The 27423-nt window shown below is 45.5% G+C and overlaps 1 protein-coding gene across 1 annotated transcript in view; it reads right to left on the bottom strand.

Annotated features, from left to right (window-relative positions):
• The window catches only part of TEAD4 (TEA domain transcription factor 4), a 1088638-nt gene that overhangs the window by 214524 nt on the left and 846691 nt on the right, over positions 1-27423 (bottom strand). The gene's annotated exons all lie outside the window — the stretch shown is intronic.

Raw genomic sequence — 27423 nt, 5'->3', positions numbered from 1 at the left:
GCTCTTCATTGTTGTGCGGAAGCATTGGTTGCAGCCCTGTGTGTGTGCTGGTGGACACAGCACTGCAGAAAGAGCAGACAGAGTAGCCCTGCTGAGGTAGGGGAGATTATGGTGGGGGCACGATTTCAGAGGAGGGGCCTGATCCCTCCAGACCCCACTAGGGATGCCACTGCTCCTGTGTGACACGTACACTGCTGCTGAATGCTGTCAAACTCACAGTCCCCCATGAAGCAACAAAAACTCATGGGGGCGCTTCTTTAGACATTGTCAAAATAACTGAGAACCGTGTTCTCACATTCCGTACATCTGCTCGGGAAGCCGTATTCAAAACGTTTGAGTGTGAGATGAACACCATTCTCGTCTTACCCCAGTGACTGGATGGAAAGACACTACGATTCCCTGGCACACACAATCCAAGTTCTTCTCTGAAAACCTTCCAAGGTTTTGGTAGGTCCGTTCTGTTGTTTCTACACCCTCTTTGATTCAGTACCACTCTTAAACAGTCTTGACCCCCCACCTCCACAGGTATGAACAATCCGATCTGAGGCTAAACACGCTCCTGAACTCATTATGTGTGCTCCCTCCCTTTTTGTTTGTGCAGCGTGCTCTCAGTGGGAGTGCATTGTGACGCAGTGAGGGAATTGTGGGATCCCTCCAGCATGGGTGGGGTGAAAAGGAGAATGATCCCCCAGCCCCACTAAATATTTGCTTCTCGGCAGATTCGTCTTGAACACCTTCAAAATAGAACAAGTCCCAAGGGAGGAGCATTTCCTGCAATGCTGCAATCAAAGAATAAAAGGTGCTCACCATTTAAACCTGAAAAGCTAGATTTAAAAATGTCCTGAAGAGTACATTCCTAACAAGCAATTTCGCAGGCATTCAGATCGGGTGTCCACGTGGTCTTGAGGGTAAGTGGTCACTCCTGCTTCTCACCACATAGCTACAAAACTTGGCTTCTGCACCCTAAACCAACAAAATGGTGAACATGAATGTATCCAAGATCCGGGAGAGACAGTTTTTTTATTTACGGATCCCAGATCCGGGAAGATCTGGCCCAATGCCAGCCTGATGTGATGTTAAATGTACACTGCTGTGTATTTGCTTCTACATTCCAATGCTCACAAGTTCATTTTGAGCACTTTAGAGATAATTTGGCCTGAACACATTCGCAGGACGTGACGCGATGGGGCTGAGCCCCTCCCTAAAAAGCTGCCATCCTCCCCAATCTCTGTCCTCTTTCACTGCATCTCAAGCCCCCTTTTGAAATGCAATGCAAATTACTAGATGCTGTCTGTTATTTACAACACTGCAGTAAGGTTGTCAACGTTGTCTATGTGGAAGAAACATGTTAAAGAGGACTATATAGCTGGAAAAAAAACCCCACAAAACCAGACATGTGTAGGGAGACTACAAACAGTGCATTATTTGTATGAGGTGCACAAGTCAACAGAGGGAGCCCAATTTCTCCGCCAATGTGGCCGGTGTGAGCCTCGCATTGGAGGCTGAAAGGGGCAAGCCACGGATATACTTCGCTCAAAGGACCAGGAATTGTGAAAGGGGGAAGATGCCCTCCTCATGGGATGTCTCTCCCTTTCCCTCGCTCTCAGCACCTCAAGGCGAACTGCTATGCCTAGGCTGCGAGACAAATTGAAATAAAATACAAATTCTTGTGGATGCAATAGTTGGATCCTGAAGAGGGCTGTGGAAGAATTGCACGCTTGTCCCTGCAGCGCAATTGTAAATGCTAACCGAATTACCAAGAAATATCGCTAGTGTAGAAACGTGTCCCGCTTCCATCCAATCTAATTCCCCATGCCGTTAAATTGATGCCCTTAGCAGATCCAGGCCCCTCGGTGTGCGGACAAGCAAATAAACCCGGCCATTTATTTTACCTAGCGCAATCTATGTCAGGGTGAGCGTATCCGCGATGTCGGCCGATCCCTGCAGCAGGACCGGCCAGGATTTGTTTGCTTGCCCTGGACAATGATCTATGCCCCATAGCCATGAATCCATGGCAAGGGGGCTGAAGGTCCATTCACACCTCTAAGTGAGGTAGCACTAACTCAGGAAGGCTGCATACAGGTATTTCCTCAAACGTAAAATCACAAAGTTGGTTTATGTAATTTAAAGAATTGTTATTTTTTGTGGGAATATACGATTTTTTCACACCATGCTTAATACAATGGTTAACGATATCGAACAATAAATGGCAGGTGATGTTGATTGCACACATATTTCTGCAGGAGGTGCATAAGCTGACTGGGGACCCTTACAAATTACATTGACAATATATATTCTGCTGCATTAACTACTTGAGTATAAGTGAAACAATAATGTTGGTAGTAACAAACATGTAATTCTGGAGGGGAGAGTAGTGCATTGAAAAAGTGATGGATGCAAGGCTTTGAATTAAACATTAGCAATATCATTGCTCTGCACAACATTCCATTCCATAATTCTTTAGTATGTCTGTGCCATTACGGAAGGACACAATCCATTAGCAAATGACTATTGGTCCAACCACCAAAAGGTGCTGTTCAGTCTCAATTGTTAGGCCATGTATACTCTGCTCTGGAACACAAGCAAGCACAGGCAATTGTTGGCCCTGTGGTCTAGCAGTCTAACCGTTTGGGCAGGGCTGCTCACATTAATGGCAGGGCCAAGGCTGATTTGCAGAGAATGGTATGGAAGGCTGACCAGCGCAATGCTGGTGGTTATGATTGATTCAGGGATACACATACATCCTTTTTTAGTTTTGCCTACTAGGTGTAAGCAAGAACTCTTGCAGTGGAACACAGATAGAATCGAAATAGGATGACGCAACTAAGACATATTCCTGCAACAGCAGCTCGAGGCCCCCGGGCTGCGTGAGCGCTTTTAAAAAAATATCACAATTTTGGAGGTCCCTAAAAACATACCTGTTGAATGAAGTGAGCTGGAAGGTTTCCACCCCAGAGCTGATTCAGTCATGTTGGCAGCATCAATTCTTTTTTAATACCATCTGCGCCCAGATGCAGCTTATTCAGCCAAATCCTTGCACATTACAGATACTTCAATATTCAATTGTTTAGCAAGAACCCAGCTGTGAAGCAGCGCAGCACTGTACAGCAAGTGGGCACATTAAAGGGGTTCTATCGTAGAGATAGAATTAGAATAGCATATTGCAGTTGGAGCAATATGAAGAGGGGGGGTAAATAAGCGTTACTGTGTATATCGCACCCCTGTTGTGTTACCCGCTTGCTCATTCTAGTTTAGCAAGTATCAGTGAATTGGAATCTGAAGCTCCCGTGCTGGGAGGCGGAAAGATCACATTTCTACGGTAAGCTGATAAGGCCATTTCAATATCCAAGGCACCCTATGGTTTGCAAAAACAGTTGCACCTATTTAACGATTTGTATCGTACAAAACGTTTAACTATTATTACTACTACCTTAGTATGTTGTGCTCATCCGCAAGGAAGTCAATATTAAAACCTACCATTTGCTTCACAAAGGCAAAACTTGCAAACAACTTTCCCTTTGATTGTTTAGGGAATTGTGTTTGCAGAACCCTAAGCTGGGTCCCACGGAAACAAAAGAGTGTACTTACACTCTCTTACCAAGGGGGCATTTTAAATCATTTTGGGAGTAAGGCGACAATACCCACACTTGAGATGTAAAGAGCAAAGGCTCAAAGTGCAGCCCTGTATGGGGCTGAGCTGTGGGGGGCATGGACATCTCACGCCACTGAATACTCAGGCCTTGTCTACACCTACCAAAGAATTCGCCGGTCAAGACATTAACACTCGAACTGGGCGACTGGAGTATGAAATACTAAACGTCTCTGGGGCATTTGCTATATTCACCCCACTTGATCCATTATAAGCAACTTCTGATCGATTTTTGTTGTCCCATCCAAGGGCCTAAGACACTGGGGGTCATTACGACCCTGGAGGTAGCCATGCCGCTATTTGTGGCAGGTCTACCCCCATTCCGGGTACCGGATCCGGGTTCCTGGAATGGGGAAATACCGGGCCATTCCGACCTTGGAGGGCACGGTATTTCCCCATTCCAGGGACCCAGACCCTGTACATCCCCATTTCCATTCGAGCCCCCATAGAGCTCAATGGGAATGGGGAGGATGCAAACAACGGGCCGTTAATAACAGGCCCATTGTTTGCATCCTGGTCTCCTCGCGAGACCCGCTAAGAACACCTGGTAAAACCAGGCGTCCTTACCGTGTTCCGCGAGCAAACCTCGTAATGCGGCGGTAGGGGGTTAACGGGGCCGACAGCTCTACTGGCCGCGTTAACACCCTACCGCCAGGCTCGTAATGACCCCCACTGCCTGAATGAGGCATATTAAAAGTATTTCAGCATTACTAAATAGGCACACTTTTATTTTTCAATGAACCGGGTGGTATTTGTCTTTCTAAGATAGAAACAGCGCAGGAAGCATAAGATATGCACAAACAGAAGCATCGTAGAATCTAGCGGTACAAGTAGCATGTTCTTTCATTGCCTTCTTATTAAGAAGGAGTTAGGAATTGCAAGATATTCCAGGGTGTGATTCTCTGAACATGACTGCAATGTATGCTCAGATGAGATTCAATATCCTGGGGCAGTTCCAAGCAAACTGGGGATTGAGCGCCAGGACTGACCCATACTGTCCGTTCGGCCAGGATTCTGTAGAACACGTGATGCATTCCATCGTAGTCTGCCCATTATGCGACAGACTGGGCCATTGTGGCTGAAATCATTAGGGCTCAAGCATGGCCTTAGCACCTGTCAAGAAACCGTACAGCTGTGTGTGGTCGATGACAGAGATCACTGCCTTTTCAGAGTTTGGAATTGCCCAATGAAAGCCTGGAGGTTGGGTGGCAAGTGCATATGGTCAGGTGTTGAGTTATCATTATAGTTGCGGGGCATCAATGAGTTATTGGGTCTTTAATGATCTATTTCTACACATGAACTCTTTGAGTGTTATTTACTTTTTTGTGTTGAACATGACATTGTTATGTATTTTGTTTTTGATTTCATACGTTGTGCGATTTATGGACGTTTTATCACAATAAACGTATTCATGTATTCACCCCCCCATCCTAAGCATCTTTTCCCATGTACTGCACTGTCCCCTCCCCATCCAATGCATTTGCGCCATCTCAATGTCACCTGGCCTAGTAAGATCTTTGTCTGTCCTCCCTCTGTTCTCCCTCCCTTGCCTCGTCGCGCCTTGAAACACTTGTGCATAGGCGCGTTATAAATGCCATATCATATCATTCATTAGCTCCAAAAGGGTTACAGGCATGGGGTACAGCTTAGAGTGGGGAATTGATTTATTTATTGGTGGACCTGCATCTATGTAGAGGTTGAAGCTATTTATCTGCCTGTTTTACATAATATTGCCCTCATACCGGCATTGTTTAGCCTTTTGGCTCTGCATCAGCGATTCCCACCCTCCCCTGCCCGCCCGCCCTCCTCCCCCCGCACCCACCCTCTCTCCTGGGCTCTCTTCTTCTTTGAGAGAGGCAACGTGTGCTCCCTTTCAATCTTCAGCACTTGCACAGTGATTTGAGGAAGAGAATCAACAGACAGGGTGACACTAGAAAGAATGTCCCAAAAGGGAAAATGGCTGCCTGGAACCAATCAGAACGCACACATAAAGCACCTCCTCACTGTCACTCACAGCCATGCGTCGTTTCATGTAGACATGGTGTGAGGAAACAGGAGCTGGTCAAAGCTCTGGTGAACCAAACAGACCTAAGCCACAGAGATAAAAATAAAACAGTGAACAATCTATTGCTTGACATTGGCTGCACGCCGGCTTCATAACTAAAACGGGCGATATACTCCCACACCGCCAAACGAAAAGCACATTGCAACATTGCACTGCATTACGTCGGAAACTGGAGACTTGAGTCAGTGATTCCTTTCTGGAGAGTTAAAAGTTAAAAAGTCTGGTAAAAACCTCTGAACCTTTGTGGGTTATTGGTGGGCAGATAAATATCTCTAACCGATAACCTCAAGTAAGTCTTAAACACACAAGCTCCACTATCATGGTATGTCAGTCATAAGCTTGATATGATATGATATGATAGGTTATTTATAACGCGCTTAATACAAGGCGAGCATGTTGCTGCTGAGCTATCCTACCAAGAAACTTGAACCAATCATTCAGCATTACTGATTATCCACTGTATAACCTGCTGTTTCAATGAGATGGGCCATCTGTGAGTTCTTCCATTTCACTAATTCAGTGTCAGAACATGCAGTCTATCTGAGCAGTGAAGGGCATGCCAAAAGGTAAAGCCTACACCTTTTCAGAACCCAAATTATTGTGACCTATTCTTGTTAAATAGTTGCCCATTTTATCTCTATTCATCCAAGCAATATATCCTAGCGGATAAAAGGTACTGAGGTACCTCATTCGGAGCATATGACACAAAACAGTTGTTTTGAGTTGATATGCTAAATCAGGAGCCTGCTCTACTGTGGCTACACACATGCCATCAATCAGACCCAAAAAGGACATTTGGAGCTCACCTAGGCATAGAAAGACATATTCCTTTATATTTCAGGCTAGTGTACAAGTCCATGTACACAGGCCAAAGAGCAGGTTTTGATTCACACAGTAGGACCACCATATATCCTAAGCCTACAGCTCCCTCTAGCTGTGATGTGCAATAGCACCTGGAGCGTTCCAAGTGCCAAATGGGATTACCACTACAAATGATCTCAGGCCCAAATAACCGTACAGGCTCAAAGATTATGGCAAAATACTACTTTATTATCAGTTCAATAAAGTAGGGAAAACTGGTGAGCAAACAAATTGCAGTTCACATACTGTCAATGCATTTCAGTTACACAAAAGGTTTTATACCTCAACATACATCAGCTATGGGGATTGGTTAAGGGAAACATATACATATAGTTTGTGTAATTGTAAGTGTTAGTATCATCATTGGATGCCTCTTATCTGTTAGGCATGCCTTGAACAACCACCTCTAGCTACGTAAAATACATATACTACTGTAAGACCAGCAGCGGAGAGGCCCGTGCAACAATGTATGGTCCACTATTACATAGACCCTCATGAATGGTTGCCACTCTCGTAACAACCTTGAACATTCCGCTCGTCAGCAGCACATAAGCAAAGAAATCCAGGTGCAAGGGAACAACGTCAGACAACTGCCTTTCCTAGCTAATTAGCCTACCATCTCTTATCAGCTAGGCCCTAAGCCAAGGCTTATTCTTTGTAGTTAACCTTGCTGACTGTTCTCTTCCTCAGAAATTTAAAGGGAGTGAAGGTGCATTACTATATTTGTCTGGAGCTCAATGAATATGCCTTGCTTTCCGGTCCTGAATCATGATTTTGTCTATTTTGTATTTCTATTTAATGTTATTTGATTCAATTATATTGGGTGCTATTACTCTCCCTGGCCTCTGGGGACTTGGTTGCTCCATTCTGCATGTGCTTTTTGCATCTTTAATTGAACAATACTTGGCATTCGTAAATATTCACTCATTTACTTAATCTAAGAGAAATATGTCCTGCGTTCATAGCTTATCCTCTTCGACTCCTTTCGAGTCATGTTGTTGCTCATGCTGCGGCATTCTTGCTTCTGAACCAGCAAATACCTTTTGTCCTTGCACGAATTTGTGTTCCAGTGCCTGTCAGCATTACAGTCTTGGTTTCTATTATACAATGCTCAAGTCCATTTTCTTAGCATGGCTGCTTACGCGCATTCTATTTCCTACTTTAGCAAGCTTCTATTTGTATCATCAACCTTGGCGTTTCTGCATCTATAAATTCATTACATCTCTTGTCATTTATGGTCTTAGTGTATATGGTTTTCTTTGTAGTCTCATATATGCTTACTTCAACACTTTAATCACATCTTCATTCTTTAGATATTCATACATTGAGTTCTGGGCATCCACGTATCTTCTCACTTTAGTGGCATCACTTTATACCTGTCAGACTTCACTTATAGTTCTTCTATGTTCAGTGGTGTCTGCAGGCTCATGCCTACCACCTCAGTTCGAGGGTACATTTGATACGGCTGTCTGAGCGCATAACATCTCTCATACCTTCAGTGTTGTATTGGGATGATACCAGGTGTCAAACACAATGCTTTCTTGTTGATCTTCCAGAATGATGGAGATGAGGGGTGGACTTTATAAATGACATGTACATCTGCCTCTCTACAGTGACAACACCCGTAGCTATGAGAATTGGACCACTGTATATCCTAAAGGCAACAGCTCCCTCTAGTGGAGCATTCTGTGCATTCAGGCAGCCTACACTGTGCATGGCAGCATCAGACATACATACATTTGGCCTTTTATATTATTAAGATGCAGTTTGAGAGTAGAATAGCCAGCATTCCATGGAGTATATATAGACAGAGGAGAAGCCAGTGGGCTGAGAAGGTTGAAATCTCCTCCAGTGCAGGCTTCAATGTCATGCTATCTTTCCCCCTCCCCTGCGCAATCTCAATGTCACTTAGCCTAGTAAGAACGTTGTCTCTGTGTTCCCTCTGTTCCCCCTCCCTTTCCTCATTGTGCCTTGAAACACTTGTGTATAGGCGCATTATAAATGCCATATCATCATATCATATCAACAACATTGCTTAGCAAAGAAATGATGGACCCACACAGTCACCTCCAGATTTAAGAAGGGTTTATTAGTTAAGGCTAATACATTTCACACTAGAGCACATCCTCAGTTAAACAAAACAATGCATATAATTATGCTCAACAGTATCTTACTTTCTGTGTTCCCCTGAAAGGTTCTCCTCTTGTTTACAATTTAATGAGGTTACATGCTCGAGCTGTGTGAACTACCTATAATTCAGAAGATCCGAATCTTGTGCTTCAAAGTTCACCCATCCCTAGCCATTGATGTATGAAGCATTGGTCGATCAGAGGCACAAGTGCTTTTCAACAAGGGCGTTTTCGAAGCCTTCTTTCATCTTGTTTTAGTAAGGGCGATACCAGACATTTGTTTGTCAAACCCAAGGGGACTCTGGGCCCTAATTTTCACTGAAGTCTTGTTGGGTTGTTCACTCAGGAATATATTGGATCTGTTTGATTACTGCAACCTTTTTACTACGACCTCAGAAAATGTTGACTCTTTCTTATTTTGTCCCACTTTCAACCCCATATATATGTGAGGGGAGACCCCTCGCAGCTGCCCCTCATCCATCATATACCATACCCGATCCACCCACATTTATATGGGATGAAAACGGGGTCAAAATAAAAAAAAGTCCACATTTTCAGGGGTCACAGCAAACGCATTGCAGTAATTGTATAAAATCTATATATTTACCCAGTGGTTACTTCTTTTCTCTAGTGATGTGTTTTCTAAGTCTCAGACTAAGCAGATTCTGGAAACAGGCATCTGCAACCTTTGGCTCACCAGAAGTTATGGACTACAACTCATGTCAATCTTGCCCAGCATAGTCAATGGTAAAAGATCATGGGAATTGTAGTGCAAAACATCTGGCGAGCAACAGGTTGCAGATAAGTCTGGGTAAAAAAATGTGGCTGAATCCACAATCATTCGAATTTTCACTGTATTCAAGTGCTTTGGGTTTGGATAAACTTTTAAGGGATTCAGGTGATAGATTTGGGTTAAGCGGTTGACAATTCTAATGAAATGTTGCTGTAAACATTGTGTTTAAGAGGTCATTACTTTTTTTAAAAAAAACTTAATTTATTGATGGTCATGTCATCCACATACAGCACAATTAAATACAATACAACGAAAGGGAGAAATAAGCATTCACATATATAGACACAGTGTAATCAACTTTTACATAGTCTTAGTGACGCCACAGGAGAGAATGTATCATCTGGTATCATGTCACACAAGTACAACCTGAATGATGCCCATATGTCCTTGGGACAACTTCTCCTGGGCATAGTCATCACATATTGCTCCTTGCATTCGTTAACATACGTAAAGTCTCTAAGGAAGTGTTCAGCATTAGGTGCATGGGGGATTTTCCAATTTTGCAATATACATTGTTTCGCTATTATGCAAGATACATTAAACAATCTTCTTGTCTTCTCTGCCACCTTCCCGATGTCCCCGAAAAGGTATTTTTGGGGTGTGAGAGAAGCTGGAATCTGTGTTATCCCCTCAATGATGTTTGCTACCTCCCTCCAGAACTCAGCAACCTGTGGGCAAGTCCAATACATATGGAACGAGTCCACCTGTGGCCCCCTGCATTTCTGACAGCTCCCAGTACAGTTTTCAGAGAACCTGTCCATCTTGGCCGGTGTATAGTGCAGTTTATCAAGGATCTAAACTGAATCAGACGGAGGCCGGCATTCGGGGACACAGACTTGGTCAGTTGACAGTACCCAAGCCACTTCTCCTCGGTGATCGTCCCCCAATGTGTGCTTTCCAGGTTCTTTAACTGTATTTAGGGAATGGGTGCGAGTTTGCACCATAGCATACAATGTAGATATACCGGGTCCGGTCCCAGAGGTTATGGCCTGCAGACATTCATGGGAGGGTGGCTCGTCGGGGGAATGATGGCCATCTAACACTGAATGCTGATTTCATTTGGTGATATTGGAATATTCTTAGCTGTCCTCCACCGACTGTGTTTATGAAGTCATCTAGGGTCATGTATTTCCCATTTGGGAACATGTCCCACATTTTTACCTCCCTATTAGGGTCCCATGACCTCTGTAGGTCTTTGTCAAATGAGGGCATGATGCCTAGAAAATCCCATAATGAAATTCCCAGGTCGAACAGTGTTTCTATTCATAGATTTTTTACAGATCACAGACCAGGCATGTATAGTTGTGCTGACAGGGTCGAATTTGCATGGGTCTCTGTGTTGTGTATGAAACAAGATAGACCGAATTCGGTCGGCAGTGCCACATAGCGCTCTATCAGGACATGTGGTGCAGCATCCAGTGCATCATACCAATGCCTGGAAAACTGGGCTTGTGCCACCAGGTAATACAGCTTGTAATCCGGTGCCCCGAAACCTGCTTTGTTGTAAGGCTCAGCCAAATTTTCCCATTTCATTATGGCTGCCCCCCCACCCCCGTTCCATATGAATTGTCATGGAATGAAGTCTGGTAATAAACGCTCTAACCCGGCCAGATCGGGAGGTTTTCCAAAGAGATAAAGGAGTTTGGGGAGGACCACCATATTCAAGATTGCAATCCGGCCATAGGGGGAGATAGGAAGCCTAGCCCACATCTGAAATTTAGTAGCAAGTGTTTGCAGGAGTTGGTCGTGGTTATCTGCATATAGTGCCTGTCTTTCCCGGAACACGATTATGGCCAGGTATCGGATGTGCGTAGGTGACCATTTAAGTCCATAGACCTTGGCAGGACACATGGTGGTTGGTGTAAGTGGGAACATTTCAGATTTGGAGTGGTTTATTCTGTAGGTCGAGTATTCCGTAAACTTGTATATGTCAGTCATAATGGGACCCAGTTTATTTCAGGATCACAAACATACAAAAGTGTGTCATCTGAATACAATGATATAGACTGTGTTGGGCCAGTCATTCTGATGCCCCTATGTCCATGGTTCTGCTGCACAAATGACGCTATTGCCTCAATGGTTAAAGCGAACAGTATGGGGGAGAACGGGCATCCCTGTCCAGTACCCCTGCCCAATGTGAAAAGTTTGGATAGAGTACGATTGGTAAGGATCTTAGCCCCAAGTTTAGTGTATAGTAATCAGACACATTTTAGAAAGTAAGGGCCTATCCCAAAGCTTTGTAACACAGCAAACAGATATTCCCAAGACACAGAGTCAAAGGCCTTTTCAGCATCCAGGAAAATCACTGCCACTCGTGCCTCGTGCCTCGGGATCGATCTGCGCCATGACCCCAAATAGTCTGCAGAGATTTAGTGCAGTGGAGCGAGTTGGTATGAGGCCAAATTGGTCCATGTGGATCAATCTGGGCTTACTTGAGAGGAGTCTAGTGGCCAGGACCATCGCAAATATTTTCACGTCAGAGTTGATTAACGAAAAGGGGTCTGTATGACGACATGTCATGGGGTGGCCATCTGGGCTTTAGTAGCAGTTATCACTATCTCCCTCATAGATTCTGGCAGGACACCCCAGTCCATTGCTTCTTCCCATACCTTCAGTAGGACGGGGCAAGCTCGCCCATATATTCCTTGTACAGCTCCACCCATAGGCCGTCTGATCCAGGAGCTTTCCCCGATGTTAGGGATTTGATTGTGTCTATTATATCTTCGCAGGTGATAGGCAGGTCCAGTGCTGATTTGTCTTCCAGGGAGAGTTTGGGCAATTTTAATGTACTGCGGTATATCAATAGTGTTTTTTACATCATGATTTGCAAACAGTTCTGTATAGAAATGATGAACTCCTGGATGATACCTTCCTCCTCTGTGATTACCGCACCATTTGTTGCATGTATACTGGTAATGGGATTGTGATGTCTTTCCTCCTTCAACAATTTAGCTAGAGAGCGTCCTGCCTTATTACCTTCCCCATATCTACGTGCTCTCATAGGAGAAACTATGTATTGAATCTCCCTGTTCGCCAGTTTGTGGAATTCCTGCAACCATTTATTAATGTCGGCTAGCATTTTGGTATCATGGGTGTTATGGTATTCAAGTTCTAGTCTCCATAATTGTCCCTCTATTTTGGCCAGTTCTGACCTTACAGATTTTAGTAACCCAGTGGTTTTAGACATGAGGACCCCCCTTACCCAGACTTTGAACATCTCCCAAAGCATTGTATAGCGGTCCGCGGACCCTTCATTCAAGGTAAAAAATGTGCCTACTTCCGTATGGAGAGACTCAACTACATTTAGGTCTTCCAGGATATCGGGAGGTGCATTCTCCAGCGTCTGTGTGGTGGCCGGGTTTCACAGAATATTATTTCTAGAGACATCAGGGAGTGGTCCGATATTGTGCGGGGGTATATATATATCGCAGCTTACCAGTATGCTGGAAAGACACAAGGATAGGAGCCAGTAATCAATACGGGATTCGGAGTCATGTACTGAGGAATAGTACGTGTACTGTCTATCGAATGGGTGGAGTGTCCTCCATGCATCAATCGGGGCATCTGCAGCAATATCTGGTGTAGGGTGATGGCCACCTTGGTGGGTACCCTATTGGTGCTGGACGACCTGTCAAGGGAGATGTCCAGGATTGTGTTGAAGTTGCCTCCCCAGATTATCAAGGCTTCATCTGATGTGGTGAGCATGTCCAAAATATTTATATAAAAATCAGGGTTGTCTTTATTGCATCCATAGGTGTTAACTAGAACCACAGCTTGTCCAGCCATATTGCCCCAGACAAGCATGTATCATCCTAGGGGGTCTATTTTGCTATTTGAGCAACTAAATCCCAGCGATGGATGCACCAATGTGAGCACCCCCCTGACCTGGGTGGAGTATTTCGTGCCATACCTTTGTGTGCCCCAGTGTGGGAGGAGGTCAGCGTTCACCTTTTGAAGTGCATGTATCTCCTGCAACATCAATATGTGTGGATGGTGTCTAGCGATGTATGTACCCACTTTCCTGGATTTTGTCAGGTTATTAAGTCTGCGTACATAAGTTTACATTTTAGCCCCTTATCCCCAAGATTCTTGTGTGCCATCTGAGTTTACCATGATAATCCTCAACTGTGCATGCCAGTCCTAGGAAGGTGCCGCCTGCAGCGGCATGACCATACATTTTCACACATTTAACTTTCTCAATGGGTCCTACACTCCGCATCTTCATCCACCCCCCACAGGTGCCAGGGAGAATGACCAACTCCCTTCCCCCCACCCCCTCGCGCACCATCACCCCAAATTGATGATGCATCCCCTTAAACTTATGGAGCTCTCCTGATGTGCGCTTGTGGCGGCTACATGGCTGCCATCATCGGGCACCTTCAATCCTGAATGAACGTAGTGATCAGAGTCACCCATAATCATGAACTTTTGACCAATGTAAAGGATATCTACATGTGGACCCATGGGATCTCACCTCTCCTCGCCTGGTCGGGTTCTCATGTTTTGGTTGGCCCCCCGTTCTCTGGGGGAAAGTGGGATGGAGACCTCGACATATGCAAAAACTTCAGCGGGCATTTAAAAAAATGTGCTCTTCCCCCATGTTCAATCCTCATTTTTGCCGGGAAGATGAGGGCGTAAGGGATTCGGCGCAGATGCAGTTGTCACTTAACTGGTTCGTATGAACCCCTCTGCACCTTTATACTTGCTGCAAAGTTCGGGTAAATGCGTATTTTGTTCTTCTAGTACCTTTTTCTCTGGCCAGTCTGAGGATCGTGTCTCTGTCCCTGTAGTTGAGGAGACGGGCAATTATTGTGCGGGGCGGTGCACCGGGCCTGGGAACCGGAGCTAGAATGCGGTGGGCCCTTTCGACCAAGAAATGTTCCAAGAAAGATTCTGTACCGAAAAGGGATTTCAAAAGGGTTTCCACATGCCCCTCGATTGGGCCTTTGCCAAAGGACTCTGATAATCCAACAATCCAGATGTTGTTCCTCCTGGATCTTGATTCGAGATCCTTGCACTTGCCCTGGATCTTTCATAGGTCACCTTTAAGTTGTGCTATGTCGCGGCTATGGTGAGTGATCGTATCTTCATTTGTGCTTATCCTGCTTTCTGGTTCAGTGATTCGGGCGCTTTCCTTGTCCACCCTTGCCTTAAGTGAGCCGATGGTTGCCACTATGTCATCTAACTTCACTTTTACAGCTAGGATTACATTCTGCACGATAGTCATTAGACGGTCTTCTCTGGCATCGGTGGGCGTTTCAGTTTGGGTGTCGGGTGTCGACGGCTGGCGATGACATCGCTGCAGACCCCTGGGATTGGGAGTTAGTAAAGGAGGTCATCGGGCCAGTCTTTTTGGCGCCTGTGCCCTTCTTCTTGTGGCGGCCCATATGTCACAATCTATGATTGGGAGTGGACTGTGTTCTCCCACATAGTACAACAAGGAGGTTATCGATCGCAGCTCGCGTTATGGGCCCTCGGGGCCGAGACCTCTTGATATTACAGCGTTGCGGTTGGTGGCTTGTCAAGGCAGTTTCAGCAGCTGTCTAGGGAGCACATACTCAGTCTGCTGTTGTACGATCTCAAATTGTGTTGCAATGGTCTCTTCACTGATGGGAGGGGTGTGCCTAAATCGGGTCATTAGTGTATATTTGTATTCTATATTGCCAAAGTGATCACCACTTCTACTACTTATTATGCAGTATTATTTTTTCTCCATTCGTGTGGCAAGTCTGCTGGCCCAGGTTGTGCAATCCCCCACACAGCTGTGTTGTTTACCTCCTGCAATGGCGCACCCTTGAGTGTGGTGTGGCATGGATTGTAGCCAAGGTTTGGTGTTGACCTGGCTACCTAAGCTTCCCAGCACGGGGATAGTCAAGCTCGATGGTACAGGATAGCACCCCAGCTGCAGAGGGTCACCGATTCCGCCATCTCTCCAGTCAACAGATCCCATTAGTGCAGTGCACCATCAAAACCGGTTGCGATCCACTGTATGTGTATACATATTCTTATGTCTGCTGGTGCATTTACCTGCTTCGACTGATGTGGCGCTGCAGGCTAAGATCTTCTTGTTACGGAGGTCTCCACAGATGCCAGCAAGTGCCACATATTGGTTTTCAGGCCACAGGGCTGCCACTTCTGTGTTGGTTTTGTATAATTGTCTATAACAGTGTTGTTCAGCTAGTGGGTTAAGTGTTCACTCCGGATTGATCTGCTAGGCTGAAATACTATCGTACTGCCACGGCAACCAGGAGTGTTGGAGTAGCTCTCATGCGCGCAGGCGGTGTTATCCGGCTACAAGTACAGTGCCCGCAGCCCAGTAAAGTGCAATGCAGCCTTGCGAGCCGCACGCCAATCTTGCATTGTGTTTCTTCTCCCATCATACAGCTGCATTGTCAATTTCCCAACAAGCGTTCAAATTCGTGCTCAAGTTTCTTGCGCAGTGCCTCTACGCATGGGTCAAATTGTCCATATTGTACTGTTGATCTCTCGGGGTGGGCAGGCACAGTGCAGAGTTATTCTTAAACTGTCGCTTGTACGCCCTTAACAATACATATGTCTTCATCAGCACACTGGTTAGTTTCAGTGTCCTTCCACTAGCTTCCCACAATGGATCAGGTGCAGGAGGCGCACCCCAGGGATTACTCCAGCTTTCAGGGTCGCAGGCCCTCAACCACAGACACACCGCGGGCCGTCCAATGGGCTCCATCAGTCACACACCCACCTGGTTCGGTGTTAGGCCGTAGCGGGAGAGCTCAAGATGGTATATGGGCTCCGCAGGCCGACACAGCCCGATCTATCGAGGCCCACCGGCCCTCAGGTCCAGAGTCGCGCCGGGAAGGTCGACAAAGTCCACAGAATGAGGAATTACCAGGCCATTCCGAGTTCGGAAGGTCCGGTAATTCCTCCCTCCAAGGACCCTGACCCGGTCCTTCCCCATTCCCATTTCAGCCCCCATAGCGCTGAATGGGAACAGGAGAGGGAGCAAACAATGGGCCATTACGAGTTGTCCCGTTGTCTGCTCCCTCTTCCCCTCGCGGTACCCGGTAAGCACACCTGGTTTTACCAGGCATGCTTACCATGTCCGGCGAGGGGACCTCGTAATGGCCCTCATTACGACCTTGGCGGTAGCCATGCCGCTATTGGTGGCATGGCTGCCGCCGAAATCGCACCTGGGTCCGGGTCCACAGAATCAGGAATGACCGGGCCATTCTGTGTTCGGAAGGCCCGGTAATTCCTCCCTCCAAGGACCCTGACCCGGTCCTTCCCCATTCCCATTTCAGGCCCCATAGGGCTGAATGGGAATGGGAGATGGAGTAAACAACGGGCCATTATGAGATGGCCCATTGTTTGCTCCCTCTTCCCCTCGCGGGACCCGGTATGCACGCCTGGTTTTAAGGCGTGCTTACCGTGTCCCGCGATGGGACCTCGTAAAGTGGCGGAACGGGTTTAACGGGTCCGCATCCTTTTGTGGCACCCGTTAACCCGTTCCGCCAGGGTCGTAATGAGGCCCCAGGTCTGTTATGAATTCCCAATATTGTGACATTATAAAACTCCACAATACTTAATGTGTCTACTTCTGAATGATGAAAATCAAACCCAGGCATGACTGACATGTGGCTGACTCTGCTGGTTAGACATGCAATTTCACAGTTCCCCACTTCAACTTTACTAATTTGATCAACTTCAGAAGGATGAAAGGCAGAGTTCATTCGCAGATTCCAACTTGGAACCTGCAGGCTACACATAGACCTCTGCAGGAGATGCATTCATCTACTGATATATCTTACTGTAAAGTGTGATGTTCTGCCCTTGGTTATCATTCACAAATGCACAGGACTCCATTTCCTCTTGCTAACGCCCACACCCAGCTTCACCAGAACCTGTTCTTTCACATAACCTTTCTCTCCCTTTCTAAAAACCTTTAATTTATTTTCTGAATGTTTTTATTTTTCCCAGAATCAGCCGAGCCTGCACAAGTTTATCCCAAACTTTCCCAAAGATTAATGGCACTTAAAGGCGATTCAGTCCGAATAAAAAATCGGAAGGAACCTGCAAAACTGCCCGGATCTCACTCAGAGATTCACCGCAGCCCACGGATCACTTCTGAGAAAGTTCGCCCAGACATATGACACCCCACTTGATTGTATTTTACTCTGTTGAGAAAAGCATTTGGAGTTGCATGGTAAACCCTATCTTGTCTTAGGGTATTTATCCCTTGAAGTGCTAAAGGCGAGTATGCTAATCCAGAAATTCCATAAGGTACTCTGTCCCATTCACATCCACAGTTAAGCTAGGGGTGTATCGGACAAGCACACCCCTGCAAGCCAAAGAGCAGAAAAGTCAGAAAAGTCCAGGGTTCCACTGGATAATTTTCCTAGTAGCTTGTAAGCAGATCCACAGCCGGGAGTTGAAAGACAGCTGCTGTCAAGAGGATCTTGATAGTAAGGGGACTGTTGTTTTTTTTAAATCCAAGGCTCCAAGGGGTATTTCATATTTTAAGAAATATTTTAAGAACATTCGGATGACATTTCAAATAATGGATTAAGTATGCCCTTATGTCAAAATGCATTCCAAAACACTATAAATGAAGCAACTCCTGATATTTGAATGTCTTAATCAGTGGCGCTCCAATCGGGGGAGCTTGCCCCCGCTCAGGCATCACAGTGATGGGAATCAGCACATTTGGAACATCCCAGGACTGATTTTCACTAAGCCTTCACGGGGTACTGGGGTGTCCACCCCATCAGGCCTTCCTTTTTTCACACTTGTCTTTGTTTACAGCAATGCACCTCCAACAGGGTGCACTTTATTTAATGACGGCAACAGAGATGATAAAGCACTACAGCGGGTTGCTTGATGTGCAAATGTTGTGTACATTATGCATAAAGAGAATATGCATACCATTGTGAAATGGTTACTACATGTAGATGGGCTCGTCATCTTCTGGGGGTGTCTAAGCCTTGAACCTACTAAAGAATACAGGACAGATAAAGGGGATTTCAAGTTTTCCAATGTCATGCTTGAAATTCCTGGATTTAGGCTCCTAACAAAATAAAAGGGGTATTTTCATGCACAACAATCAACGGGCTGCATGGACAGATATTGTTGAGACAGGCTTCTTTGGGCACTACGAGAATGAAAATGTGTTTGCACGTTTTATTTTAATCCAGCCTCATTACCTCCTTTATTTGATTTGGGCAAACCTGAACCTTGAAACCGGGGCAATGCTGGCATTTATTGTTGAGAGAGTCATCAAGGTTTTACTTTGGGAACAATGCAGCACCATAACCTGCTGCAAAGTGCTTCTATATACTCTTGGTGGCCTGGCATCGATTGAGTGTTGTCCAGCCAAGCAGGATGCAAAATAAATGGGCTGTTGCCCATTTTTTCAAAATGTGTTCTGAAAATTGTATAGTTTCAACCCATTATTTAACAAACATTGGCAATCCCAACAGTGTTGGCTTTTATGAAGACATGATTATGATTGGTCATTTGTTAAGTGCTTAATACCCAGAGGTTTGTAAGCGCGGACCCGGTGATCGAACCTGTGTTGCTCCACGTCGTCTTGCTTCCAAGGCGAGCGTGTTGCCCATGAGCTATCCTCCCGAGACAAGGCATTTGCCAGGCACTACCGTAGTACCATTAACTGGCCATTGATGGTTGCAGCTGCAAAACTATGCGGGTGCCTGGGCACAGCAAAGGCCTAATACAAGAGCACAAGCCAAAACTATTGGCTTGGCCAATGTTTGTGTTTAACAGGAGTTCGGTGAAGGGCATACATAGTGCTTATAAATCGAGTAGCTGAAAGCAGACCTGTTTAAGGCAAATGTATTATTACACCAGTAACACATTTACAACTCCAATTAAGTCATTAACTCTCAGAAGACTGCTTTAAAAAAACATTGGTAGGCACTCTGAGAGCAAAGTTGGCTGATACAGCTTGATTAAAGTGAGCTCAAAGAGTTCCCAGGAGGATGTGTTTTGAGCGTCAATGGCAGGAAGTGGGTGGGAATAGGCGTAGGGATTAGCAGGTCATGGGCATTCAATGGGCAGCTAAATAACCAAAAAACGACTTCAAGCTTTGAGTCCCTCCTCACATGCCATTTCTCCATGGCTATACCCTAATGCAATAGTTTTGGTTTATAGGTGGCGCTAATAGTCAAAACTAAAAGTGTAAGAGGAAGAACCCCCCCCCTTCCACTTTACAAATTCACCAACTGCCCCTTCTCTAGACTGTAGTGATATTTTCATAGTGTCATGGAAGCCCAAGAAGATGGCTGGCTATGTATTGCCCCTTTCTTTGCCCACACCTGCCTCTGCCCGCTGCACCTCCCCACTCCTGCGCCGCTGGATTCCCTGGTGGTAGTTCATAAACGCTTCAAAAGCGTGTTCACGCCAGGGAGACTTCTTTACAGTCGTCACGTCACTTCTAATTCCACTTGGAACACATTTTTAGCCAGACAAGACGCAGTTACACGCTGCCCTTGCGAGACGTCTGGCCCCCGCTACGGTGAAAAGCCTTGCTATCACAGGGCCTCTGCTATTTATAAATATGCGTGTATCGAGCCGGTTCACTGGAAGAGCAGCCGAGCAGCTGCCAGAGATGAAATTACAATCAAAAAGAGCAAGGCTGTCTCTACCCACGTGTCTCGGCAGTAATTTGTCAAATTCATTGTCCTGTGGTGTGCAGGAATGCACGACTGGGGGGCAGAGCGAAATGTCACCGGGATTTCAGGGAGAACCGATCACAGGTGGTGTTCGTATCCATTCTTGGGCACAATGAGAGCAGGGCACAGATACTGAAATAATAGCCCGGGTATGGCACTGCTCCAGCACTCTGCCGGAGGCCCTATAGAATGCGCTGCATTTTGTACAGCACTTACTTCTGCTACCGTCATGTGACCTGGTAGATCTGAAATTGGCAGATGTTAAAACCCCTTTGACATGTGTGTACCTAGGAACCAAGGAAATATTTTGAGCCTGTGTGTCACAGTAGATGCATTAACACGATGAGATGTTTTATTGGCTTCTCGAGTAAGAACCGCACGACAGTTGTCAAGGACTGTGTCACAGGGAGTTCATATCTCAATGATGGAGAGAGACCAGAGGACACCAAGCTCTAGAGATCTCTAGACACTGTAGGCTGGGGACTGCACTATTCATTAATTTTGTCATTTGTATAGCACCTTTCACCATAATGATGGTCCCAACACGCTGTTGGTTGAACGCCCTCGGAGGGACCAGAGTCCAAATTTGGGCGATTTGGGAGTTGGTTTTATGCCTGTTTGCATTTCGGCCATTAAAGTTATGTGAGGGTGGCCCATACCCTGCTGGTCACCCATGTTTGAATGAAAGGTGGATGGGCACAACGGAGGTCATCTATGAAGTAAACAGGGGTGGATTGTGTTTAAGGAGATAGAGAATTATGTGAGAGGTTACAGTTAGAATTTTTGTTCTTAAAGGTAGCTTCATTCTTATGGCAGAGGTGTTGTGCAATATCATTTGTGTTATATGGTAGTGCAGGGTTTATGTAATGAGCCTGTGTCTTCCGCTAGGCTATTAGGGTCCAGTGTGTTAGAGTAGAACATGGGTTAGCTATACAAACAACAATGCAGAATATGGCTACCTTACACAATTAGGCTGCATGCAGTGTGCGGCTACCTTACACCATAAGGCTAAATGCAGAATATGGCTACCTTACACAATTATGCTAAATGCAGAATACAGCTACCTTACACAGTTACGCTAAATGCATGCAGGTATATGATATTAGGTAATAAGAGTAGAGGGATTTTACTGGAGTACAGTAATGGCTGTACCCCCCCACACCACACTTACCTTATCCGTGCTGAAGGTTGTCTGCATCAGGCATCGCAGGTGAACACGAGCAAAAACGGAGTGGAGCTGCTCAGTGGGGAGCTGCCCTTTGCCTCTGGCCCTTAGCCGAGTGTAGCCAGGCCTAAGTGCCAGAAGGGGGATCTTCTGGTCATGTGGTACAACCCACAGACCAATCAGGCCACTAGGAGGATGGACAGAGGGAGAGGTGAGGATAGCACTGGGAGGGGGCTGGAGTGGGAAGGAGCAGGGGGTGAAAGGAGTTTGATTGGCACTGGAAAGCACAAAAAAGGCAGCAATGAGATCAAAATGGAGGGTGGTAGCATGCTTACCCAGGACTATGTTGTGGCTGCAGGGGAGCCATGCAAATGTGCTCTGACGAGCTCTGTGTGTGGGCTAAAGCACTCTGGTGCTTCTAGTCACACGATACAACCCACTGACTAATCAGGCCATTAGAAGGTGGGCATGAGAGAGGTGAGGACAGTGCTGGGAGGGGGTTGGAGTGGGAATGAGCAGAGGATGAGAGGAGGTTGGATTGCATTGGAAAACACACAAAAAAGGCTGCAATGAGAGCAAAATGGAGGGTGGAAGTATGCTTACCTAGGACTATGTGTTGGTGTCTGCAACATGTCCAGGAAAGAGATGTTTTCATCCGTGTACCCCAGGAACATGGCATCTCATTTCAGAAGAGATGCAAGAATCCCATCGAGAGCTCTCCATTCATTAACATTGAGGCAACATCTCATTGCAGAATAGAAACCTGAAAGTGCACATGCATGGCACTTTAAACAACAACCAATATTAATAACCATTGGAACAGTTCTCATTTTGTTGACCTTGAAGGTACACATTTTATGTTATGCAAGGTTAGTGGGACTAATACCATGCCTTACTGCCATTTGCATGGTCTCCTGGCACTCTGCCAGATCTGAAAATAGGGGAGGGGTAGGTGTGTTAGTGGAAGGAGAGGGAAAGGGCAGGAGTGCTTTTGCTTCAGTGTTGATAGTTTCAGTTCAGAAAAAACGGTCACTATGTATGGGTTTGCTTTTAGGTGATCTGGGGCTTTGGGTATGCAGGCTCTTGAGGACATATGGGTGGTCTTCTGTGCCAGCGATGTAGGGTTGAATAGGCTGTGCTAAGATTGTGTAGCTTATGGGAGGAGGAGTTTTGCTGTCTGAGGTCAGTATGAAGGTGTTTATGGATGTTCTGCGTCATTGACACAGTTGGTATTGCCAGTGGTCTGTTTGCAGGAGCATGCAGGGTCTTAGTATGGATTAGTGGGGGAAAGGGAGTGCAATCGTGATTGCAGAAAGTAGAGTCACAGTTTTGTGGATAGCTTGTTAGGTGCCTGAAACCCAGTGCGCCATGGTCAGCTATGTTTAGTTTCTCTTTGACATTGGTCTATGGCTTGCAAGATAGCTTGGCATATTAAACAGCCATGTTTTCACTGTTTTCGTGACGATCAGGTGTTCCTCTTTTAGGATCATTCCCTTGGGGCTGGAGATCCAGAGTTTTGCTGAGATTTGAAGGCGTATGTCATTGCTAGACCTCAGGGTTCTGTTTGGTCTGTAGGTGGTTTTTTTCTTGCAAGAATTCTCGGGTGGGTCATACATTGTTCTGTGCAGAGTGTTTTAAAATAAATCCTTTTTTTGACTGGTACCCAGTGAAGTGATCTTATTGCTGATCTGATATGTCTTGCTGCTGCATTTTGGATGTTTTGTAGTTTTTGGTGAGATACTCAGGCATGCCAAGGTAGAAGCTGTTGGCATAGTCTATTCTTAACATAACAGGTGAAATAATGGTGAGTGTTATGTGTGGAAAAGTGAGGAAGGGTAATAGCCATCTGACAGATCATATGTGGTAGAAGCAATTCTTCACCATCTTGTTAAATTGAGGTTGCAGTGTTAGCTCATTGTTCTTGGATTCTGGCATTTATAACCCCATTGGAGGCTTCTGGTCTGATTCCCATTCCCAGAGGCTGTGGTATGGGCAGTTAGGTAGAAGGGTTGTTGGGCGTGATCAGAATTTCTGTTTTATCCGGGTTGAGTTTAAGTTTGTTGCTGTTCATACATGTGTTTTATTTGTGAGAGGATGTTAATGAGGGTCTGGACTATGCCCTTGTTGGTGGAGACTTTGTAATTGTTTTGAGTGCCATCTGCATAGCTGTAGCATGTAAGCACATGTTGTTTGATGAGTTTCATGAGAGGAGCAATGTAGATATTGAAGAGTAGTGGGGAGAGGTATGAGGCTTGTCGAACACCACATGTGAGTCTACATATGGTTGAGCTGAAAGGGGTTATCCATGTGGTTTGCATTATTTTGATCAGGAAGGATTTCATTCATTGTAGCACAATGTTGCTTAGCCCTTTCTCTTCAATTCTTTTTCTTGAGGGTTGCTTGGTTGACAAAAGCTGCTAGAATTGCTAATAGTATGATTGTGGAGGTGGTGTTGGCATCTGAGCTTATATTTCTGTCATCCCAGATGGTGAGTAGTGGTGATTCAGTCCCTTTCAGGATCTACATTAAAATATATATATTTTGTTTATTGAAAGGTCTTTTAAATATGGGGGAGCACTCCCACACTCACATTTTCCACCCACATCACCCATTTGAATAAGTACCCAACCCCACCCCCCCATTTATTTTTTCATCTAAATTCTGTTTTCAATTTGAGGTTTTCCACCTCACAGTAATGGTCTGTGAAGTTTTGCAGTGATACCCCATTTCATAGGTTTGAAATTGACTTGCGCCTGGTCCAGTGGATGTTTGATTTCCATGTGTGTTAGGATTTGTTCATATGAGTAGGTTTCTATCAGTTTGGCCGGGTAAGGGATATTTCATATTGTTCAGTAGTTTTTGGGGTTGTCTGTGCTTCCTGTGGGATCTTTGAGAAGGGATCTGAGATGCAGTTTTTAAGCTTCTGGGGACTGTTCCTATTTCCAGTGAGTGATTCACATGCTTGACGAAGTGCTGTGTTCTTTTGCGGAGGGTGTTCTTGTACATGTGTGGTGGGCAGGGCTGTTCTGAGGAGCCGGCTTTGTTGCTTTCCTTCAAAGGTTTATTAAAGTCTTATGTGGAGATTGTTACGAAGCAGTTAAAGAGTGTAGTTGCTTCTGGGGATGTGTCTGTGGTGATGTCTTTGTTTATTTCTTTGTGCATAGAGTGAATGACTTGCTGGATGTTTATGACTTTGCTTTTAAAGTGGTTTGCAAAGTTGTCACCGAGTTGCTGCGAGGGAGTGGGCACGTCATTGCATGATGTTGGATTTCTTATCTCGATGATATTGAGCATGCCTCGCAACCAGCAAGCTATAGGTCACACACATACAATGCAGAACTCACTATGATACTGACTGAGAGCTCATCAGTCCTATGTCATAGGAAGGTGAAGCCGGGAGTACTGGAGAGATAACACACTAAGATTTATTATTTCAGCTGTATTTAGCATTACATGTGAATTTGCAGCAGAGCTGTTATCGGTTTTTGTGGGGCAAATACGCCAAAAAGGTGACTCCCCATGACAAAGTCACCTGGTTCAATTATGCCTTAAGGACAGGAAGACGAGGGCACTCAGTTGTGTTCAGGAGAGACCACTATTCCCCAGGGGAGAAACCCCAGGAAAACCAATCCCAGGAGAGGTTCCACATGTATAGGAGACAAACGGGTACATTTATGAACACTTCAGACCTGGTTTACATTCCATGCACACCACAGGACTGAGAAATGAGCACATGTCAGGTTCGGAAGCACCGGCATGAAACATGAACCATGGCAGAATTTAAATATTATGGCAACAAAAGAAAAAGCCTGGATCAAGTGGCCTTGCTCAACGCATGGATGCTAAGAGCAGGGATCAAACTCACTTGTGAGAGAGGAATCCAGAGCGTAGTATCACCGGGTCACCCTGACACTGTGGGATGCCAACATAGCAGATTGGTTTTTATAATCTTGAAGCATGGGGGGCCAGGCTTGTGACAATCCCATTTAATAAAACATATGCAACACCCGAAATCAGGTGAGACTAAAAGCCAGACACATGAGATGGTAGAACCATTCAGGGAGATTCTATCATGAACAAAGATGCTAATGGGGAAGTTGACTCGCCAACTAGAGGACTCACTGGGACACTTACTTCATCTGTACTTGTACCCAAAGAGGCAGAACCCTTTTGCTGCCAAGGATGTTAGTAGGATTGCATTCCAGAGAGAAAGGTGAGCTGGCATGAGAGTATAAAGATGCTAACTTGTGTTGGTCAAGCCAAGTAGGTCAAATACCTAGAAAGACACAGAACAGGAGGCATCTGCGCTAGGTATGCTGTAAAACAGGTCAGGCTTAAGGGAAAGGGTAGACCTGGGATACTGGTGAAACCTGGTACCAAATGTCATCAAGAGCCATGTTTATTTATGTTTTTTTAAACAATTTCTATTAATTTCCAACAACAATACAAACCAAACTTGCAGTACATTTTATATCATTTCGGATTCACATCACTCCAGGAATGTATACTGCACCCCCAACCCCTTCCCACCCACCCAAGCCTATTCTCCTACAAATTCTGTTTCTTCTTCCCGCAGCAGAAGTCCTTCTCCTGTATTCTCTTCTGAGTCCTGGTCGCTTGACCAGTCTTGCGTGGGCCCAAATAGCATAGCTATTAAATGTTTCCATGCTATCAAGTTTTCTGCTTCCTCCTCCCCACCAGAACTGCTTACCTCTTGCCATACTGCAGTTTCAGCTTCTGCCCATTTTTGGAGGTCATTCCACCACACTTCTACTCTCAGACCATGGCATGCCTTTCATCTCATAGCGATTCTGCGCTTTGCAAGTATGTATGCCAGGTCTTTTAGTTTGCTGACATGCTTACGTTTGCGTGGCCTGGGAAATCCTCCTATCAAGCATGCCCACGCCGATTCTACCAGTATCTTGACCCCCTTTACCTCCAGTTTATGTGCTACTTCTCCCCAGAATCTCTCAATTACTGGGCACGCCCAAAACATATGCACCATCCCAGCATTCTCCTCATCACATTTAGGGCATGATTGTCGTCTTGCATTTTTAAATTTAGCTATCCTCTGGGGTGCCATATACGCTCTATGGGTGACATATAGTTGTATTTGTTGCAACCTTGCATTCCTTGACACCTTTTGATATCCTTGGGCTCTCTCCCACATCCCATCAGTCATAGGGGCTCCCACTTCTTCCTCCCAATCCTGTCTTAGTTGTGTTGGTTCTTTTCCCACCTTGGACATCACCATATCATATACTCTAGATATCTCATGCCCTCCCTCTGCTATTTCATATATCGTGTTTAGGGTGGTGTCCGGTTGATCTTCTAGTACTGTCTCAGACCATGTTTCTTTGATTCGACGCACCACCCCATGGTACGCGATACATTGTCCCATAAGTAACCCCGTTTCCTCCACCAACATTTCAAATTCTTTAATCTTCCCCTCTTGCCATATATCACCCATAGTTGCTATCCCGACTGGTTCCCAATGCTTCCTGATCATCTTCATTAGTTGACCGTCTTTTCCCATGAGCGCAACTAGGGGCACTTGCGGGGAACACGGGGTGAGTTCTCCATTACCTGACAGACCCTATGCCATATTTCCCATCCCAATACCATCATTTTCAGGCACCCTTTTATATCTGCTCTAGGCAGCCACATTATTCTTGTAAGAAGAACGGTGCACATTCTCGTCTAAACAGCCTAGATTCCGAGGTTGAGTCTTCTGATAACCATTTTACTACATATTGTAATTGACTTGCTAAATAATAGATTTCGTAGTTTGGCACATTTTATCCCCCCTTTATCATGTGAATTTTGTAGCTTCCAAAGGGCTATTCTATTTCTCATCCCACTCCACAGGAAATCCCTACATATGCTATGTAATCGGGCAAAGAATCGTCTTGGGATCAAGTGTGGTATATTGCTAAAGTAGTGCAGTAGTCTCGGCAGGACCATCATTTTCAACATTTCCCCTCTCCCCATCATCGCCAGGGGAAGCTTTGCCCAAAATTTCATGCTACTTGCAATGCTCTTGACCGCCCTCTCAGTATTATACAAGTGCTCTGCTTCCACTGTATGGTAAATA

The sequence above is a fragment of the Ambystoma mexicanum genome, chromosome 12, assembly GCF_040938575.1.
Source record: "Ambystoma mexicanum isolate Mex_15411 chromosome 12, UKY_AmexF1_1, whole genome shotgun sequence".
In the NCBI taxonomy this organism is placed as follows: domain Eukaryota; kingdom Metazoa; phylum Chordata; class Amphibia; order Caudata; family Ambystomatidae; genus Ambystoma; species Ambystoma mexicanum.
Note: the sequence above shows the minus strand (reverse complement) of the source record. Positions and strands in the feature narration are given on the sequence as shown.